The following is a 6,964-nucleotide window of genomic DNA, read 5'->3' as shown; positions in this document are numbered from 1 at the left end:
AATAGCTGCATATTGTTGACAGATCACCTCATGCGGACTCCTTTAGGCGTATATGCGATGCGTTTAGGAACAAGGTCAAGTCAAACTTTTGACTCCCGATTCTTTGCAATCTATTGTTCAGATATATCTTGGTCCAGCAGCTGGCTTTTCCATTTTAATTGCAATCCATCCAACAGGCTTCAGCATGAGCTTCTTCAGTGCACGCAGGGCAAGGCAATCTTGTCCTTAAGGGAATTGCTATAAGATAGAAGTTTATTTCTTGGATCTTGACAATGCTGGAGGGCAATGCGGGTGGCGACAAGCCGGGTAGCAACTATGATGTTGGCATGTTGCTGCTGTATCCTGGTTTGAGAATTTCAGAAAAGTATTCTATTAGATGTTCCTTTCTACACTCACAATGTCTACAAGGGTGTGTTGCATACTGCTTGTGTCTACAAGTGTGTGTTGCATACAGGCCAATGCTTATCACTGGTGCAATCTATCCTTATTGTTTTTCTTTTTTTCTTCTTTTTTTTAAGATTACATGGAAATAGTGAAGTTATCAGGGGTCCTTTGCCATATATCAGTGGGCAAGGAAAATTACCAAATGCCTAAAGTAACTGGGGTCTCAAACAGGTAAGAGACCTTCTCAAAATAGATTAGGGAAAATAACTTAGGATTCTGCCTCTATCATAAATGATATAGAGTGGCTGGGAAAACCCAGCCAGTTGGGCAGAGTATCAATAATAAAATTATTATAATTATTATAATGATTATTAATGCTCATTTTTGTGGCTATACTACTTCAAGAACACTGGAGTATATATTTTTTTCATTTTTTATATCAAACAAACAAACAAACAAACAGACAAACAAACAAACCTGAAGTTCATTCCCATGTTTACAAAAGAAAAAAAGGGAGGGAGACGTGACAGAGCACTGCTGAGATCCACTGAACCCCAGAAGTAAATTCCACTCTAGGGAGTCATACAGTGCCAGGTTGACTTTGTCTTGACACAGGAGTTGTAACACTGAATTGGGGTATTTGAGTAATGTTAATTTGGCAGGGAGAACTTATTGAAGTTATTTATTGATCTGTTTATTTATATGCTGCTTAATGCCAAAATAGGCTTCCTATTGGTTGGCAAGTAAAAAAACCAATTTACAATGAACTCAATATTTCATCTAGGCATTTTTTGTTTGTTTTCTGCTATGAACCCAATATTTCACTTCTGCTGTACATCTTCTGTTTTCTTCTCTAGGGCTTCCTGATAGCCTAATGAGGAATTTAAATTAACACTGCAGGGTCTAACTTACCTCAATAATTTTTGTGTTAAATTCTACTTTTGAAGCATGTTAATAGTAAAATTACTTTTAAAAGTTAAAATGTAGTCATTTTGAAATCAGTCATTTACTTTATTTCCAGGTAGGTCTTCAAAGGGGGCTTTTCAACCACAATAGCAGACTGATAGTGGCAAAAGTTGGGGGCAGGTGAGATTTGTGACGGTTTGATATATTCCACCATTATAAAAACCTGGATGTTCTAAAAAATAATAAAATGAAGAAAACTTGTCTAAACTTTCTGTAATTTATCATGACATATCTACCTGATGAGTGCTATGAGCTTGCCACGTTTCAGGCAGCTATGTTGAGAAATGACTAAAATGCAACACTTTAAATCCATTTCCCTTCTTCAGCAATTTTCCTTTTACGGCCATTACTCCACATAAAGTTCCTTCTATCTCCCTCCCCCCCAAATACATATATTTAGAAGAAAAATGGTAGAGAATATTGCAATGGTCTTGGTTTCCCCATGTTTGTGAAAACCATAATGCCCTCATAAAGATATGCACATTTAAAGCTCCTATTGTAAAACAGGGCAAATATTTCAACCCATGCTCAGTGTCAGATTTGTTTCTTCTCAAATTTGTACCTTGGCCAGCAGTCGTCCTGGTGCTGGTCAGCAGTAACCTGTGCCTTGTGCATGCAAGTAAGTGCCAGGGCAGTGGGTGGGGGGAGAGAGAAAAAGCCCCTGGTGGTCTGGATTGGCAGCACAGAAGCAGTCCTCCCACATGCATGGCGCGATGCCCCCACCCCCTAAATCTTGGACCTAAGCTGGAACCTCTGGTTGAGGGAGTTAGGTATGTTCAGCTTGGAAAAGAGGAGGCTGAGAGGAAATATGATAGCCATCTTCAAATATCTCAAGGACTGTCACATGGAAGATAGAGGTGGGGGAAGAAAATATACCTGTCCTTAAGCAAAGCAAAGTGTGTTGAGTGCTAGGGAGAGCTGGGTACGTTGTCCTGTTGAATGTGGAAAGCTAACTGCCTACTAGCAGAGCCAACTGCCTACTAGGAAACTCCCCCCCCCCCGTCGAATTATAGTTGGATGATCATCTAGTCCACCCTTCTGCAATGCAGGCATCTCAACTAGATCATACACGAGAGATGGCAATCCAACCTCAGCTTAAACATTTTCAAGAAAGGGGAGTCCACCACCTCTTGTGGGAATCTGTTCCACTGTCAAACTGCTCTTACTATCAGAAAGTTCTTACTGATGTTTTGTTGAAATCTCCTTCCATTGGTTCCAGTCCTAGCCTTGAGAGGAGAAAATAAGCTTGCTCTGTCCTTGTGTTGAACCGAAGGTGAAGTGTTCCAGCTTTGCTAATGTAACCTTGGTAATCAAAATAACCCCACCATTAATTGGTAGCAATGAGGTCATATATGTTTATATTCAGTTGCTTTGATATAAGCTACCATACTTTTCACTCTATAAGACGCACCAGACCACAAGACGCACCTAGTTTTTGGAGGAGGAAAACAAGAAAAAAATTATTCTGAATCTCAGAAGCCAGAACAAGAGGGATCGCTGCACAGTGAAAGCAGCAATCACTCTTGCTGTTCTGGCTTCTGGGATAGCTGCGCAACCTGCATTCGCTCCATAAGACGCACACACATTTCCCCTGACTCTTTAGGAGGGAAAAAGTGAGTCTTATAGAGCAAAAAATACGGTAATTGGCTTGCTGTGATGTTATCCTTATCTGTGGGCTTGGGGTGCTGGGCTCTGAGCTCAGAAAGGGGAACTATTTGTAAGACTTGGGTATTTGCCACCTATGCCATCATTTGGGCAGGTGAAGTGATGGAAAATCCCAGACAAAGAGGGTATGGAGATACGCAACCCCCAAGCCAAGGAGAGAAGTAACTTACAAACCTTTAAGAAGACATTTGAAGGCAGCCCTGTATAGGGACTTTTTATTGTTTAATGTTTTTATATATGTTGGAAACCGCCCAGAGTGGATGGGACAACCCAGTAAATGGGCAAGGTATAAATAAAAATTGTTTTTGTAAACCTAATTTACCCTTCCTACATATTTAGGGCTTCTGGATGAATACTGACTCCCACTGTCCCCAATTACTATTTAACTTTTTCCTGCCTCCCCCCAGCTCTTCCAGCTTCCTTTTGTTGTTTAGTCATTTAGTTGTGTCCGACTCATCGTGACCCCATGGACCAGAGCATGCCAGGCACTCCTGTCTTCCACTGCCTCCCGCAGTTTGGTCAAACTCATGCTGGTAGCTTTGAGAACACTGTCCAACTATCTCGCCCTCTGTCATCCCCTTCTCCTTGTGCCCTCAATCTTTCCCAACACCAGGGTCTTTTCCAGGGATTCTTCTCTTCTCATGAGGTGGCCAAAGTATTGGAGCCAGCTTCCTACTTATGTACAACAAACTCTGGGATGGGTAGTTCATGAAAGATAGAGGAAATATTTGGATGCCGTGCTGCCTCTTACCTTCCTTTTGCTCTTTTGAGCAGTGTGCATGTATGTGGCAACAGTATACAGGGTTTGAACCACTGTGTTGCAGGAACTCCTGGAGACCAGCAGTACACTGTGCAGTGGAGGGTGCCCTGTCATCTGGAAGGTGCCATGGGAGCACAGTACAATCAGTGCAAATGGATTGGCTCCTTCCTTGGAGGAGTGACACAGGGATGTTGTCACCACCGTAACCCATTGTAATAAGAATTTTAAGGTCTTGGATACATAAGGTCTTAGATACATAAGATACTGTAATGGTTGTGAGGGGTTACTTGTGCGTAAATTGCCTTCAGTTTAGTTAGATTGCTTGCCCAACCATGCTTAGGGTCAGAGCTCGCCCTCCGTGACCTGTTAGTCACTTGCAGAATCCGTCAGTGGGCGTTTCTTGAACCTCTTCCAGCATAAAAGCTGTTTGACCCTGAGTCTCCTCCTATGTTCCCTGCACGGAACGCGTCTGCGCAAGTAAGGGGAAGGCAGGGGCGTGCCAGCGCTCTCTCCACTAGTTTCGGGTGAAGGGTCTTGGAGCCCTGTCACCAATTCCTCCATCTCCCTCTCTTCTCTATTGGTGTTACGCTGAATTCCTTCCCCCTTGCTGGTCCCCTCTCCGGCATTGCTCTGGAGCCCTGCCTCCGCTTCTCGCTCTGATGTCAGTTCCCTGACAGATACATAAGAATTTTAAGGTCTAAGATACACGTACATAAATATATAAATATATAAACCACATGTCTGAAGCAGCACAGGAAGACAGTCCTGAAACCATTTTAACTTTCCCCAACTGACCAAATGTTTCTCTGCAAGGAAAGAGGAAATGAAAAAAACCTTCCCATTGTCTTAGGAATTAAGTAATCACCATCTCAAAGGAATGGCAAGACTACCAGAAAAGGCAATCAGATATGGCATCATCAGATAACCTGACAGACAGGAAAAACAACAACATTCAAATTTCTGTTGTAGGCTGCCTCTTCTGTGATCTATGAATGATGTATGGAAGGGTGGTCTTAAGCTCCAGGGCGGGGAATTTAAAAATGGCTATATAATGGCAAGCACACATGGTTCGTGGTCCTCCTCCTCTCTCCTGCTTGTGGGGGGAGCACCCTGTTGCAACTGTTCAATAAAGATCAGGCTTACTAGCTGCTTTGCTTCTCAATATTCTCTGGTTGGCCTCTGTTATTTTCTCCTACTGATGGAGAACCTACAAAGGACTCTATAAGGGCTCTTGTGTACCCCATAAGGAAATAAGGGCAAATTTTGTTTACAACGCCATAAATGGTAATGGACAACAGTGTTGCCACTAGTTTAAGGTTGCCATATGTCCAGATTTTCATTGTTTGAAATATGGCAACTCTACACTAGTTTTGCATGTGTGCTTTGTTTTTTTTACTGCGGCTCTGCCCTCTCTCCACTTATGTACTGGGAATATATATAGTGCATGTTGCAGTACCACTATTGTGCTGGCATAAATGTCCCTCCTCCCTTGTGTAAATGGAGTAGAAGAGCCTGTGCTTGTGGCAAGGTGAGGGGTGGGGAATGCACAGATGTTCAGTAAAGGTAAAGGTAAAGGTACCCCTGCCCGTACGGGCCAGTCTTGCCAGACTCTGGGGTTGTGCGCCCATCTCACTCAAGAGGCCAGGGGCCAGCGCTGTCCGAAGACACTTCCGGGTCACGTGGCCAGCGTGACATCGCTGCTCTGGCGACCCTCTGGCGAGCCAGAGCTGCACACGGAAACGCTGTTTACCTTCCCGCTAGAAAGCGGTCCCTATTTATCTACTTGCACCCGGGGGTGCTTTCGAACTGCTAGGTTGGCAGGCGCTGGGACCGAGCAGCGGGAGCGCACCCCGCCGCGGGGATTCGAACCGCCGACCTTTCGATCGGCAAGCCCTAGGCGCTGAGGCTTTAACCCACAGCGCCACCCGCGTCCCTACAGATGTTCAGACCTTATGCCAAACCAGTGATAGGGATCCTGTGGCCCTGCAGATGTTGTGGGACTAAAACTCCCATTGTGGAATAGCTGCCCCTGGTCCTATTACTGGTGACCCCTTAAAATACTGAAACTGAGCTTGCAGTGAAAAATTAAATCTGAATTTTGGAGGATAAAACAATGCAACTAACACCAGCTGCAGTCCCAAATGTATGTGTATAATAAAGCTACTTTAACTTGCAACACCCTTGACAAAGTTCAGCATGAGTCACCCAGATGTCACAGTGCAATATCTTAGGTAGTTAGCATTATAAAATTTTAGGTTGCGCAAACATAGCAGATATACACTCCATAGAAAACCAATCCTTCGCCCTTCAAAATTTAGGAAATGTTCCCTAAGAAAATTGCACCTTATTTTAACACACCAAACAATCGCCAAAAGCCATCTTGGCTCTCCTGATGACTCTAAATATTTCCTTTACAGAAGAGAAACCTTTTCCAATAGTTCTTTCACTTACAAATCCTAAGGGCATATTTTGTGCATGAATAGGGTAGACCCGTGACCTGGATTCACGAACTAAAGCATTTACCATCTCAAAAGAATGATCAGACTGCCTAGGTAATGTAATCAGTTTAACATTATCAGAAATTTTGGCAAACAGGGGATAACCTCACTCTCAAATTGTTGTTGTGTAGACCACCTCCTCCTGTGATGTACGCATGATGCCTTGAGGGTGGTCTTTGGCTAAGGGGTTAGGCAATGTCTCAAGTCTTTAAAGGTTCCTGCACGCTTTTTTTCTGGCTCTCTCCTACCTCCTTGCAAGAAGGTGGTGGGACTCTGTGGCAAACAGAAAAAATAAAAGATCTGCCTTGCTTTCTATGGATCTTGCCTCCATCCATTCATCTCTGACCCATGATGGACTTTGGGGACTCAGTCCCTTGGGGAATTGGGCAGCAAAAGCCAAATCCCTGTATTTTTCCTGCAACAACAGCTATGTGACCTTTCAACATTTATTTATTGGATTTTTGCCAGGGCACCCAAGGCAGTTTACCATTGTAAAGCACTGGTTATATATACGTTATATAAAACGTCGAGAGACTGAGAGCTCTCATGCCAGCACTGGGCGCCGTCCCTGCCGCCTTCCCTCAGGGCGCCCAGGTAGCGGCAGCCGCCTCAGGTGAGGTGGGGGAGCAGCTGCCCCGGGCCTCCCGCTCTCAGGCCCCGCGCGGTTGATGGTCCCGCCAGGAGCAGGCGG

The sequence above is a fragment of the Podarcis melisellensis genome (genome assembly GCF_964234715.1).
Source record: "Podarcis melisellensis genome assembly, chromosome: 17".
Classification (NCBI taxonomy): domain Eukaryota; kingdom Metazoa; phylum Chordata; class Lepidosauria; order Squamata; family Lacertidae; genus Podarcis; species Podarcis melisellensis.
This window is presented reverse-complemented; position numbering follows the sequence as displayed.